The sequence below is a fragment of the Etheostoma cragini genome, chromosome 23 (genome assembly GCF_013103735.1).
Source record: "Etheostoma cragini isolate CJK2018 chromosome 23, CSU_Ecrag_1.0, whole genome shotgun sequence".
NCBI classification, from domain to species: Eukaryota; Metazoa; Chordata; class Actinopteri; order Perciformes; family Percidae; genus Etheostoma; species Etheostoma cragini.
Window position 1 is genome coordinate 2,270,050 of NC_048429.1, and position 15,640 is coordinate 2,285,689.

Genomic DNA, 15,640 nt, shown 5'->3' on the forward strand with positions numbered 1-15,640 from the left:
CATGTGATTGGCTGTTTAGAAATTAAGTGTTAACGAGCAGTTGGACAGGTATACCTAATAAAGTGGCCGGTGAGTGTACATCTGTAACACACACAGTGCAGATACAGTACAGTACAGCATACTGTGTGCTTAATATTCAAGGACGGAGATGAATCTGAATGGGTGCAAAAGAGAGAGATAGATGCTGGTGAATACAAGAGGGAAAAGAAAAACAATGGAATTGTAAAGAAGAAGAAAAAAAAACTATAAGGGCACTCAAAGAGCGCAGATCTCCTCCCAAAGCTAGGCCCCATCTCTCAAATTTAACCAAACTGAAAAATAATAGGCGCGATTTGCTCCAAAGTGTAATGGGTTCTTCCTTGGCCCGAGTTTCACCCCCAAGTTCCACAAACTGAAAACTTTTTTTCTTGGTGGAAATAAAACGTAAAGGAAAGATAACAGGACAGAAAAGAAAAGAGGAAATAATGCGGATGAGGTATACAAAAAAAAAAGAATGTAGTAGAAAAGGCAGGAAAGGAAAACTAAAAAGAAATGTGAAGGAAAGAAATGGGAAGCGGTCAGAAAACAACAAGAAAAATGGAACGGAAAGCAGAGGAGGCAGAGGTGGAAAGAAAGAAGGAACCAAATAGAAGGACACATAAATAGAGAGGGAAGGGAAAAGCAAAGATCATTAAAAGTAAACAGCGAGAGATATCTGCAATGATGGAGGGACTGTTGGGGCTGAGGTTCAGCGCTGTTGATGTGTTTGAGGGGTGGAGGGCCGTGTTATTAGAGGTCATCTCTGTGGATTACAGAGGCCGAGTTCAGCGCACAACAGTGCCATGCAATTTACCTCCATGAAAAATAGATGCAGCTGAGAAATGTGACACATGCACTTGGGGCTGAATAGCAAAGACCAACTGAATGAACTGGGGAGAAGGCAAGTGTGTGTGTGTGTGTGTGTGTGTGTGTGTGTGTATAAAACTATAATATTCAGTGCTACACTGATATTTCTATTGAATAAGTGCTTCAGAACATGTAAGACACTATCTGTTCTGACAGCTGAAAAGGAGGAAGCTACTCTATTTCATGTGATGAATACAGTGGAGTACCTTCTTCCTAACAGCAAATTTATTTTTTCAAGTGAGATTTGACCTTAAATATGTCTTAAGAAATGAAGAGGGGTAATATATAATTAAGTATGCTTAATTTATTTAATGAACCTAAAGGTCAAATGTGTAATATTGGCGTGGCTGTGGTTGGTGGTTTGATCCTCCTGGCACTGCAGTCCCATGTCGAAGTGTCCTTGGGCAAGACACTGAACCCCGAGTTTCCCCCAATGCTGTGCCATCAGAGTGTAAATGTGTGTCGGTGTTTAGCAGGTGGCACCTTGTATGGGAGCCACAGTGTGTGAATGTGTGTGAATGGTTCCTGTACTATGTAAAAGCGCTTTGACATTTAATATATTTACTGTATACTCCTAAAATGAATCCCAATGCATCATCAGATAGTAAGAAAACATGCTGACTTGAAATATTGTCTTTTCTCAACACAATATTAATTATTAAGATTATTAATTAATAGTAAATATTGGAGATGTATTTGAAAGAAAGATGGAGCAAGCTTAGACCCCAAAATTACGCTGAGTTATCACAGCTACAAAGGAAGGGCATTTTAGGTGATTTCAACATCCCTTTACTCACTTTAAATTATGTCTAGAGTACCTGAGTTGGTTACTTGCAAAAACAAATCGAGTCCCAGCCAGTAAAGTGAGCCCGACGGGTCCTTGCTAACGCCAACATGCTAACCTTGCTAACCCTGCTAACTGCTAAAATGACGGCAAGAATAGGCACGAGGGTTACATTTGTTTACAATGAGTAGCCTGTTCAGCGGTGAGTTATTCTAAGCCAAGGGAGGGCATTGTTGTTGTGTTTTTAGCGGTTCCTACTGTAATTCTAAGCTGGAAAAGTGTAAATGCCTCTTTATTTTCATTAAAAAAAGATGGTAATTTAATCAGAGGGTTTGTCAGGCAGATATTTAGGACAGTAACACCAGTCCAACCAATAATTATTAATAACAATCAACACATAAATAATAACTACTTAATGTCAGCAATTACTTGCGGTTGAACAAAGAAACCGAGATTACGTAAAATAATTGACAATTAGACAATTGTTGTAATTGTAAAAGGCCTAATTTTCAACATAAACCACCACAGTTGGGGCGGTGCAGACGGCTTCATCCTCTAAAGAGCCTAGGTCACTGCCTTTCCCATAAAAGATAATACATTAAAAAATATATGGCTTCATTTAGCTCCTGTATCGTAAATCATTGACCTTTTTATTACAGCAGGCAATCCTTCACTTAGGCTCAGAGCAACATGTTGGAATGAGGGATCTCCTCTTAAGCTAATTTGATTCATGGTTCCATATATTGACTTACAGTGATTCTTTACCGTACCCCTCTACACACACACACACACACACACACACACACACACACACACACACACACACACCATTTCTCTCTTGGGAGAAGGGGCGCTTGTGTGGCTCGACTGCTCTGGACTGTCCCCTCCATCATGGAACTGTCAGACGGCTGCAGGGCATAGCACCAGCTGATAATGTATTCTACCTAATCCAGCACCAATTCTAACTGAGCCGCAGTTTAGCTGTGTGCACTTCTGACCACTAAATTGTCATAAGTCAATAAAATAAAAAAATAAAAATCCCAACTGGCCTTGCCTTAAGTGACCTTCAATGGCCAAACGCAAAGATGTATTAGGAACTGTGTGTGTGTGTGTGTGAGAGAGAACACAGGCCTGGCTAAGGCAGCGCTTCAGCCTCCTGCTTTGTTGACAGAAGATAATTTGGTTTTGACAGCAGATGCTGCCTGTCCTCTCCTGTGCCCCTATTAGAGGCAGAGAGGTATCAGGTCTGACAAGCATTGGAATGTGGAAAAGCTCCCTGAACAGAAACCATTCTCCAGCCTCTTCTCTTTATTCACCAGCCCAGCAGGCAACAAGTCTACGGCGGCAAATGAGTTCCCTCGCTCAAAAAAAAAGCAAATTCTCGCATTAGAGGTTTTTGTCACAGCGACAAAAGGAAATAGGGAGCGATGAGATAACAAGCCGAGATGTTTCCCGTTGCTGTTATCTGCCGCCGTTTAGGAGGTGCCTGTGACAAGATAGCGAGAGGAAGATGCATCATCTCAATCCAACTGCTACATACTGATTCAGTGTTAGCGACTGCACCAAAACACATCACCTTTCATGTGTCAGACTAAAAAAACTAAAATTGTTAAGCCACTGCAACCAATATTTTTCCTACGTTATGCTTGTGTGCATCATTCTACACTTTAGCCAGCTCACGCACAGACTCACTGCATCGCTCAGCCAGCTGGCCTGACATTTGATAAGAGTTTTTGGTTTCAGCCTGGACAAGTGTCTTACAAATACTCACACAGATAAGTACGTGCATGCAAACACACACACACACACACACACACACACACACACATACACACACACAATCCCCAGGAAGAATCTTCTCATATATCCTTTCTGCTTCAATTTAAAATTTCATCCCCTGACTGGAGGCTTCATGTTTTACGGAGCCAGTCTCTTCCATCAGAGTGGATGTACTACATTATGCACCATCATTTATAAATGACCGCCAATCACTGTCTACCCATACACATAACACTCACTAAACAGGCTCTGCTTGTCTCTTTGCCACTGCTGAGCACTCATGCACATTGATATAAACACCTTTCTCAGGCCAACACAAACTTATCGTTCCAGACTTGAGAAGGCGAGCTGCATTTACCGTAATGAAACTCCGAAGTTAGTAGGAGCAGCTCTCACACGCTCAGAATTTACATGGATGGTTATTTTAGTTCCTGCTGGTTTACTTTGCTCTTAATGTGAACTTCTGACATAAAGATTTTACTTTGCTTTGTTTTCCAACTCTTCTTCACTTGCAAAGGCACACACACATGCACACATGCACACACACACACACACACAGACACACACGTATGCTGACACTCGGGGATGGCACTTTTAGTCTCCATAACTTGGCCCTTGATCACTGTAATCAAACATAGGCAGCATCAGCCTGAAGCTTCCGTAATTATGGGCTGCTCGGGCCCCTGAATAAGGAGGAGCGCACACGCACAAAAACACACAGTGGCGTGCACCCTCCTGCATGCCAGTAGACCATTGCAGTTTCAAAAACATACATACACACACAGGACTGTGTGTGCGCTGTGTTGCAGACGGAGCCTCGGTAAAGGACACTAATGAGTCCAATGAGACTGAGGGGAAAACAGCTCCTGAAATCTACACCACAGTAAAACACCTCAGAGACTGAGAGGGGGCAGAGGGAGCCAGCATGAGGGGGGGGCGGCTGGGAGGGGTTTCACAAGGTAAAACGCAGAAAGAGAGAGAAGGAAAGAGGAGATAAAGATTGAAGGAGGGAAAACAAGAGAAAGGACGGTAGCGATGGTGGGTTGCCAGGGCCCTAGCGGAGCTGTTGCCAGCTGTAACCATGGTAACAGGCTCCCATGGTGCATGTGTGGTGCAGCCGGTGAGTGTCAGGCTGGGGGTGCGGGGTGTTACATGTGTGTGGAGGGGGGAGGGGGGGGGGTAACATTTCTTTTGCTTTAATTTTTGGCGACCATCCCACCTTTATAAGCTGCCCAGCAGAGGAGGGCCTTATGTAAGCTCCGTTTTAATGATGATGCCTATAAAAAGATGTTGTTACATCTTGTGGTTACATAAAATATATCTTTACTAACATGGCCCATAAAGCTGGGATTGTGGATAAGAGAAACACTCATGTGACTCTATTCCATTGAACCAGCAGCATTACAGTGGCCTCAATGAATGAAAGCCCGGGGCCAGTGTCGGTCCAGATCTAAGCCCAGAGCCAATGGCTTGATCTTAGCAAGTTTCCAGCCAATGGAAAGTCTGGATGATTGCAACCCTCTGGCCAACTGAGGTCCTGCAGTGATGTCACCATCTAGTCCTGATTTCCATGAACTACAACTGGTAATAAATTATTTTGTTGAATCAGTTACTAAAATGGGTCGACTTTCCACACTTGTAGAATCAATGATAATATTCAATACATGTTGTGTGTGTCTGTGTCCTGACATCTTGTACCACACACAAAGATTATCCGGGACAAATGTGAACTCCATTGTGTCTAAAGGACAAATAAATAAAAAATTCAGATTTTGATCCCACAAAATCACATTTTTCATATAATGGTTGGAATATTTCTGCAATAGACATTTGACCTCTCTGTATTGATTCATGGGGTGTTGGAATAATCTGAGAAATTAGTTCCCAACTATATTTCTTGGCTGACCTCCTCAGTCTTCTTTGCTCTTTGCCAATACAGCAAACAGTTATCAACAAGACACAACACATTTAATATGTAGCGTCCATTTTGTTTCCACATGCTTTAAGCTCATGACCACAACAAAGTCCAAAGAACAACTTCCCATCTTGGGAATTGGAACGATCTGAGGAGTACACAAATGCACCACTGGCTTTAGCATAGTTCTGCGCTCTATAAGTGCCATTTTGGTCTTTTTCATCGCTACTGGTGCAGCCAATGACCTGATGTTTGCATTTGAGTGTGTATACGAGTATGTGTGTATAACAGTTGGAGTACTTTTTTTTTGTTTACTGGTCATTAAAGCAAAGCCAGGGACGTCAGAGTACTTGCTCACTGGGCCTGATATGCACGTAAAACAGACCACGCTACTCCACATGGAGAAAAGCCAGTTTGTCTGGTTCCACTTGCATGCTTGACTGTTTATGGACTTGAGTCCAGTTTGCTTTGTGAAGCACAAAGGAACAAAAATGTGGCAGCAGTGACACCACTGGGGAAACCAGAGGAGGGGAAACAATGTATTACCTTCAAAATGTTGTCCATCATGAACGAGTTGGGGGAAACTCTTTTTCTCTTACAGGCAGTCGGGGATTTGTCTGCAAACAAGGGCAGAGGAAGTCAGCTTAAATGTTGTTTTCACTTAATTGACTATGGAAAGTGACGGCTCACAAGAAGGAGGCCTTTTCATTGACTGTATCAGAAGAGCAGAAAGCTTATCGTCCCCAACAGCTCTCATTCTCCATGGGTTCACCAGCATTTAATCTGTTTAGCTCAGCTCATACCGCGGTATCTTTCAATCCATCATGTTTTAAGAAGGATGCGGAAAATCAATGTTTTAGGATTAGACTAAACATATGACTGATTTATTGTCACATAAATTCAAAGACAATAATACCAGGAACAATGAAAGTTGACCAACAACAGATTGTTGTTGGCAGATACTGACATCAAAATATAAGAATATTATCTATCTATCTATCTATCTACACATACATGTTTTCTAATATTATTTTTTTCACATGAACACAAACATTCTGTGCATATTAGACAAGTACATAAAAATACATAAAATGCAGCTTTTAAAACATGTTTTGTTTCAATATACTGCACTGCAATCTGACAAAATTAGATGTTCATTTGTATCTTTGATAAACTGCAGATGATGTGGTGTCTAATAGGAAAAAATTACAATTTATTGTGATAATGAACATTCAAGAAATAATGAATCTAACAAACTTTATAACATCGAATGCTATTGTTTCACAGAAATGTGGGTTGTTCAAAACACTGCACTATGTTCAATGACAATTTTACATCCAATGTCAGAATTGTTCTAATATGTACAATGTCTGTGCATGACACCATACGTTCATTCAACCATCATTCATTATACTCGAGGGACCATGGAGGGGGGTTCATCATTTACAACAACATGGAGTCAAAAACAGAACAACACAGAAAAGAAACACAAGCACAAGAAAAATAGAAAGAAAATACAAGTTTTTGAATTGGAAAAATGATCTGATAATTACATTTGGATAATAAGGATGCAACAGAGTCCTTATGTTTTATTTCACCCAGCATGTTCCTTGGATTAGGGTGGAATCAAAATCCTGGTTGCAGCTATCGCCATGGTCCTGCTGCACGCCCTGCTATGCAATGAACTACTATAACTGCTATTTGAAGTCATTGTTCCATTATCTTTTATTGTGACTGTCATTGCCCCTTTTCATCACACCCCCAACCGGCACCTTCAGACACCGTCTACCAAGAGCCTCGGTCTGTCCGAGGTTTCTTCCTAAAAAGAAGTTTTCCTCACCACTAAATGCTTACTCTTGAGGGAATTACTAGAATTGTTGGATCTTTGTAAATTATAGTGTGGACCAGACCTATTCTATCTGTAAAGCGTCTTTAGATAACAGCTGTTATGATTTGATACTATTAGTAAAATTGAATTGCATTGAAATGGAAGTTTGCAGGTTCAAAACCGAAGACACAACTGAGAAGATTTCAAGTAACTGACTGACTGGTAATTTGTTATACAGTACGGTTAGCGTTAGGGAAATATAGTGTTTACAAATAATTAACTTTTAGTCCCCGCCTGGCTATATAAAGGGCACAATACTTCATGCACGGGCAACAGACATTGTAAATCATGAAGTGCAGAATTTTCCAATATGAAGGTAATTCCTTGGATACAGGGCTGGACCAGTTTGAGTCTTTTAGCAGCCAGTTGTTACATCAGTGTAACCCTTTTACTGTTTGCCTCAACCATGGCCCCACTACCAGCACCTCCTGCAGCCCTGACGAGCCTCTAACGCAGGGCAGGTTTGCTGGGGTGTCAAAACAATGGGCCACAGGCTGTAGGATAACACATGAAGGCAAAAGGTCACTGCTGAGGAATAAGGATGATCCATTACGTCCCCGGTATGGAGCATAGAGAGACACAGCAAACACACACCGTGAACATTACACACATTCAGTCCAACTGGACAAGAAGGAATTATTCCTGCCCATCTTTGAAATCTGGGATGCGTGTGGGTGTTTGCAGCATGCTACAGGCGTGCTTGTAAGTGTTAAAATGTGTATTTATGGACAGAGAGATCACAATGTGAGAAAGGGAAGAGAAAACAGCACTTGTGGCTTTCGCGTAGAAGTTTCTCTTTTTAGACTATTATGAAATTGATTGAGTTTAATGAAGGAATCCATGACAGGAATGAACACTATGCAGCTTCTTTCAGCAGCGGGAGTTTTTTTTTTTATTTATTTATTTATTTGGTAAAAAACAAACCTGCAATCTCCATAAAAATTCAAACAAATCACAGCAGGAAGCCAACTGGCCCTTGCTGTTTCCAATTGCTGTAATGCATGTATTTATAAGCTAGAATCAGAATGAGGCATCACATCTAATTTCGCAGTGAAATATTCATGAGGAGCTCCTGCATGTAGCATGTTGAATGTCAGCGGTGTGGCTTACTACTGTAAAAGAGAGATAAAAGGAATTCCATACAGGCAAACCATACTGTACATGGGGGTGGGAGAGTCGTGTGGCGTGGATGTTGCTGTGTTAAAAAATTGAATTTGCATTATTATTAAAAAGTATTATAATGATGCTTGACAGGTAAAGTAGCCACAATTATTCAAGCACCTTTGTCAACAAGTATTATTCACTCTATAATGGCTTTTGATGTCTTCATTTCGAACAACACACAGGTGGAGAGACAGAGAAAGGGTGGCTGTGAGGAGAGAGAGAGAGACAGAGAGAGAGAGAGAGAGACAGAGACAGAGAGAGAGAGAGATAGAGAGAGAGAGATCTTCAGTTGTTATTATTCTCACCAGCAGATGAGCCTTTTTGCCAGGATGTAATTTGGGCCGATCCATCAGAGAGCAGTAATGAGGTCTAATGTTAGAGCCCACTGTGTCCTAATGACACTTTGGCTGTCCCATCGCCAAACCTACTCATTCCAGCCACAGACCCCTGCTGGTCTTCGCTGGGACTTGACATCTGAACTTTAGAGAGACAGCCCTCTTCATCACACCCCTAACCACAGCAACAGGACGAACCCTGGTTCCTGAGCTGGACCGTGACGTGCTGGTTATCTTAATTTGGTCAACGGTGGGAAAGAGCTACTGTCACTTTGATTATATACTGGCTGTGTCTATTGCATATATGCCTACATCAAGTCCCCTCCAACACCATGATCATGGAGGTTAACGCCATGACAACAGCTTCAGAAAGACCGTTACCTGGCAACAATCCTAAAGAAGGGTCATTTAGAGGAGTTTTAATGACAACAATAAGTTAAACATAACTGCAACTAATGATGGAATTGAGGTTTTATTGAGGAATTATACTGTGTGTGTATATATATATATATATATATATATATATATGAAATACACAAAATGGATTGTAACAAAGATCTCTGCATTTGCAGGGGTGGACATCATTTCTTTTAACGTTTCTTTCTACAATGCTAACTTTTCATTATGGTGATTACATGTCTTACTGAGGGAGAAGACTCCTGCATGTCAGGATAAAGCAACGGGGAGATGGAGGTGATACCGTTTAAAGCCAATGGGAGGAAAAGCATTTTCCCTATACTGACAGCACTTTTGAAAGATTTTGTGGTTCGGAACAAAGACTTAAAACAGGAAAGTGGTGGAAATTTACAGGTCCAAGGGTTTAACCCAAAAAGACGCTGAGTGAATTTGAGCATTTGAGACGAGGGAAGCAGCAGCTAGCCGAGACCTGGCACCCTGCTAAATGCAAGGCTGAGCTCATTAGGACTGGCCCAACATCACAGACACGCACACACACACACACACACACACACACACACACCAATCTGTCAGTGTTTTCACATTAAACAACCAGACGCACATAAAAAGCAGAAGCACAGAGACAATGCGGGGAGAGAAACCGAGAAATGAGGCGAGCAAGGGGAAAGAGTTGGCACAGCAGCAAGGATCACACAGGGATGGCGAAGGAGCGATAGAGACAATGACAGACAAAGATCGAGTGAAAGACAGAGAGAAAGATACTGACAGAGAGAGATGGAAACAATGAGGGGAGAGACAAAGCAGGTGGCCTGGGTAATTGCCTGGGGAATATAATGAATGAGCCACAGTGCGTCTGACGGAATAGGAAATCGTCTCTATCTTCTCATTCCGCTCTCTCTCTTTCCCCCTCTCATTATCTCTCGCCCTCTCTCATTCCACTCCTCCCTTTATCCATCTCCTGCGCACCTCTTTAAACATATCTCCTCACCATATCTTTTCTTTCTCGCCGATTGCCAGCATTTTCTTTCTCTCAACTGCAGAGCTTTCACCACGCGTTCTTTCCTCCCAACTTGACTCCCCACTAGTTTTCTATTCCAACCTGTTTTTATTTTTATTTTTTAACATCAAAACTTCCACCTCCGCTAGCCTCCCCCGATTCCCTAACGGGCCTGCACAGCTGCACCTGTTCTGTCTATGATGCTCCGTGCATCTGTGGGATATCACAAAATATCAAACGCTGTGACTAAAACAAGAAACTAGGAATGTCCCACAGGCTGCAAACCGGCTCCTGGGCCTTGTCCCGAAGGTGATCTATTAGATCGACACCAAAATACTGTGTTTTCACTGAATGTCTTTGTTGAGTGCGTCATTCTTATGGCCTCACAAAGCCTCAATCAGAAAAGCTCAGTTTTTCACTGTGAGAGACTCATTTTTTATACCCAGCAGAAGCAAACAGGCCAAATTACCAATTGAGATGGGATAAATACAAAATTAAGCACAGTCCTGCAACTCTACGCCTGAATGGGAGCCGGAGCAAAGTTTGGGGATTAGTTTTAAGTTTTTCTTTGGTAGTTTAATCTGTCAAATAATCTTTTTTTTTTTCATACTTTCAAATGTTTTATAATTTTGTCCATAACTTGCAGAAACATGTAAAAACAGGCAGATTGAACGTCAGCTTTGTTTTATAAAGTTTGTACAAATAATGACATTGATGTGTGAGAAAAGTTTAGGAAAAGCTGTTAGCAGCAGGTGTCTGGTAACTTTATTTTAGATCATCTAAATTGTCATTGATGTATTTAGTTAATTGACTAATTTGTTAAGCTAATTAAGTTGAAATTAGGCTTTTGCAAAGAAAAATGTAAAAGTTATAGCAAAGCTTTTCAAGAAAAAGGTGTTAAAATATGGCAGAGGCTCACAGTGAAGGATACAATATACATGCATACATACAATAGTACATGAAATAATAATAAATAAAATAAGTGTAAACATTGTATTTTAAAAGTAACTGAAGTTGTCAGAATAATATAGAGTAGTAAAAAGTACAATACTTCTCTCTGAAAGGTACTGGAGTAGAAGTAGAAAGTGGCATGAAAAGAAAAGACTCAATTAAAGTACAAGTACCTCAACATTTGTATTTAAGTACTGTACTTGAGTAAATGTACTATGTTTGCATTACACCACTGGTGTTGACGGCGATAAAGGCGTGTGGGGATGTCCAATCAATCCAACCATTAAGCGCCCTTGCTATGTCACTAATGAACTGTATAGGAAACGGGAGATCCAGGAGCTCTAGGACCGGGGCTTAAACCTTTTGAACGTAAGCTGGGCTAACTTCCCTCTGGCCTCCTGTCAGCGGTCACTGAGCGGCATTGTGAGCGGGTGAATTGGGTGGACGTATGCCGGGGGCCGCAGGTAGATAGGAGACAGAGTCGAGATAGATAGCTAGGGAGGGACGGATGGAAGGATGTGTGGGTGAGATACCAACAAGAGAGGATGTGATGGGGGTGGAGGGGAGACAGATAGTGTCACGTCTACTATTGAGGCCCGTTTGATGAGATGCCTCAAACAGCTGAAAAGAGGAAAGACAGGGAGAGTTAAAGAGTGAAAGACCCCTTTCATCACGGCGACTTGTGCCGCAGATCCCTACGATCACCTCCTCCCCATCACTCCCGCCTTCTTCCAAATCCATTCCCCCTGCGACCCCCCCCCCCCCACACGAATAGATAAAACACATTCAATCAGAGGGAAACGAGCGAGGGGGAGGGAGAAATAAAAGAGAGGAGTTCAATCACACTAGCGTTCCTCTTTCTATTTCAAAGATGGAGATCAGGTTGGGGGGTTGGTGGGGGGCTTTGAGGGGAGTGTGCCACTGGGTTGATGCACACTAGGGCGCTAAAACCAAAGGGAACTTTGATTCATTCAGCTTCAGACCATGACATGTTCATTACGAATACCCAGGTTGAGAAATAAGACGATGCAGAAAATTGATAGTGCTTCTCCTACGTAGAATGATGGATCATAATGAGTATATTTGCATTAAGCAATGATGCTAAATTTCAATTAGATGGGATTTCAATTAGAATGAAAATCCCATCATGAAATGTTAAATCTAGTCACAAAGTTGCACCAAGTGATGTGGAAGCGGAGAAAACAATTAAACAAGGTAACATTTCAGCAGTATGTTCCCACACCTTAAATCCATTCACGGGATCAATAACAGGAGTAATGTGGATTATGTTAATGAGAGTCACCATTTGTTCTGCCTTTATAGAAACCAACACTCCTCCTTTGTGGGTTAGGGTTATCAGCAAGTAAGTGTGATTTATTTACTATTTTCTTCACATATTATGCTACTTTGCTGAACCAAAGACTTTTGTAAACGCACTTCAAGCACCAAAATAATTGAGTGTAGGCAGTGTTTAAATATGGCCGGCCCCCGGCACGAAAGTGTCTACGTCGGCAGGATTAAAAGATGAAATTGGCGGAGGAAGCTCGGAAGCTCCAACCCGCGCTACCAGGTCATGTTTCTGACCAAGCCGTTTGAGGTGGACCTGGACACCACAGACCCAAATCTTCTCGGCTGTTGCTAGTGTCGTATGCTGCACTGTCTCTTCATGTGGCACATTATGGCTGGCACATTGTAACGGTCACTTCCCATATCATAACGAGGTAAAACAGTGTGTAACACGTGATGACGTAATGTAAATGCTAAATACTCTCTGTTGATACTACAGTGTAGCCAACGCTAACCTTGCAGTTTTGCCCATGTCATATAAGACTTATGTTCTCCATTTATTTCCACAAAGCTCTCTAGAAAGTGCCAAATGTAATGGTTTATATTTTCTAAACAATTCTAGTGGGGGCATACCCCCAGACCACCCTGGGGAGAGCCCCTGCACGTAAGAAATCCCAATTTAACCCCTGATTATGTTTTCAAAAGAGGTTTGCAGAAATACTTCTTCTTCAGGTTAAGGATCTCTGCATACATTGCTCTGGAACAATTTTGGGTGTCACTATACAGAAAGCTGAGTTTGTTCTGAACATTGTGATAGAAAACACATGGGGACCAGGCCAATACCCTTAAAAGGAGGAATAGATGTGAAAATGCCCTTGGACCTCAGAGGGTTAAAGATATTTTCACTAAAACACATTACATGCATCCTTAAGGCCTATCAAACGAGTTGAGACTGGATTTCTTCACTCATAAAACACTTGACTTTTCATTTCATTTGACTTTCAGCTAACTACACAAACTATTCAAAAGGGGATTCCAAATTTGTATTTATCCAAATTATTATTTATTCTGTATTTAAATCCAGGCCAAAGACATTTTTACTCTCTGGCCTTTTTAACACATTAATCGCATTTTCTGTTATGTCTATCGTTCTGTATCTCTAAATTGCCGCTTGTTGTTGGGAAGCTTTTTGTTAAGTGTTTAGTTTGTGTTTTATTTAGACATTTCATTGCTTTAAAACAGCACCTTGGTGCTTCGTTGTACAGCACTTTGGTCAGCTTGAGCAGCGTTGCAGTGTGATCTTGAAATAAACTTTACTTACTTATTGAACCCCAACCCCCCTCTCATGCAATAACAATTGCCAGTCGTGTTCGCCGTGGTTAAACTTGTAGACCTACACAGAAACAGCATATTTGCCCCAGCAGGCCATTGCAGGGGGACTGCACTCACCCAGAGTGCAGCTTCCAAACCAGCAGAGGTTGGCAGTCGGGGTAATAGCCGGCTGTGGTTGTGTCTGCAGCTCAGCTGATGTGTTAGCGCTGTGGTTGGCGGTCACATTGGAAGCTTCAGCAGTTATTCTCTCAGCGAGTTGAACCATAAGTGGGCAGCAGTTGCGGTGGAGAAAGGAACCCCGTGGTTACGCATAAAGGGAGGGGGACGGACAGACTGATTTGGCTGGTGGTTGATGAGGATTTTTCACAAAGTGCAAGCAACTGCGACCAGGTATTTTGGTCATTTTGTGTGTGTGTGTGTATTTTTGTGTATGGCAAAATGCTTCTACACAATAACTGCAGGTAAACACAGTGAAGGATGTGAATCACTGCTGCAGCGGCTCAACATCTATCATTCAAAAAGCTGTGACATGAACTAAACAAAAAAACACACGCACCACCGTGCCGTTGAAGTTGAAGGGTGTACAAAAATGTAGAAACAGTTTAATTGAGTCCAGACACATTGAGGAATTGCCTACTTAACTGCTACTGGAACTACAACCACTGCACAGTGTTGGTTTGACTACATTGGAATAAGGAGTAATGATTCCATAACCTATGACATCAAAATTCTTTCTTTAACCCTCCTGGTTTCCTAGGGTCAAGTTTGCCTCGTTTTTAAAAAGTCTCCACATCAGAAATTTGGGATTCTTTTATCCAAATTGTCCAGATATTACATGGATGGTTCAAAGGTCTTGTATTGCTGACGTGCAGATGGTGTTATGAACACGTGAAACAGGCCACTGATGGGATTTTGTCTTCTTCAGAAAAATAAATTACAAAAAATAAATAAATACATTTATACATAAATTCTAGAAAAACGTCAGCTGAAGTGGTGGCCTATCATACTCTGTCCACATCTGTTACACTACAACACAAGAACTACTTCCTGTCCCTGTTCTGCAGGTATTCCACATGTGCCCCTCTTTTAGAAGAGGTCTCCCAGCTAATCCCTCCTTTTACCAACCAAAGTAGGAAAAACAGTAGCTAGCTGATGTTATCATTACCTAGCTACTGCGCATGTGCGACTCCCAACAACATGGGGTAGAAGTGAGATGTCTCACTCTGTAGCTGATACAGACACCTAAACACACGGGGTGAAAAGACGATCTGCGGCAATGTGCAGTACAACAAAAATATGGTCTTTTTTGAAAATGAAACCATGTAAACCTATTCTGGCACCACCTCAAAATACAATTATGAACATGAAAATGAGCAGAATACGGTTCCTGTACTATGTAAAGCGCTTTGAGTAGATGTTAAGACTAGAAAAACGTTATATAAGAACAGTCCATGTTCCGTTGCCTTGGGCTTTCATTTGATTTGGCATTTTAAACGTGGTTTGCTTTATGAGGACTACAAGGGGCAATGTTACTGCTACAAGAGCTATCACAAAATATAGGACTCTTAGATAGAAATACACAAAACTACGGAATAGGTAATAGGACACTCGGAGCCTCTCTCTACTGTGATTGTGACCCCTCTCTCCTTGATAAAGTATGATTCTCCAGTGCAGAGTGGGTACAAACAGCCCATATTCTGGGGCACAAACTAATCATTAGCAAATGGAAAGTGCTATGAGCTGTCAGAGGAAATGCCTAGACAGGCAACCTGGCACAACAGATACCTAAGATAGCCTGTCGTTCTGCTTGATGACTGAAGCAGAGACTAGTTCTATACAAAGGACGAGTTTCATGTCAGGCAACCTGATTTAATGAAGACAAGTCGAATGAGAAACACAGGCAGCT

At 41.7% G+C, this 15,640-nt stretch overlaps 1 long non-coding RNA gene across 1 annotated transcript in view; it reads right to left on the reverse strand.

Annotated features, from left to right (window-relative positions):
• Positions 1-13,270, reverse strand: part of LOC117938926 — a 13,758-nt gene extending 488 nt beyond the window's left edge. Inside the window, exons 1-2 of the long non-coding RNA XR_004655502.1 lie at positions 13,154-13,270; positions 3,747-3,752 (exon numbers count right to left, since the gene is read on the reverse strand). This is a non-coding gene — a long non-coding RNA (uncharacterized LOC117938926). The remainder of the gene's footprint in view (positions 1-3,746; positions 3,753-13,153) is intronic.
• Between the last annotated feature and the right edge of the window lie 2,370 nt (positions 13,271-15,640).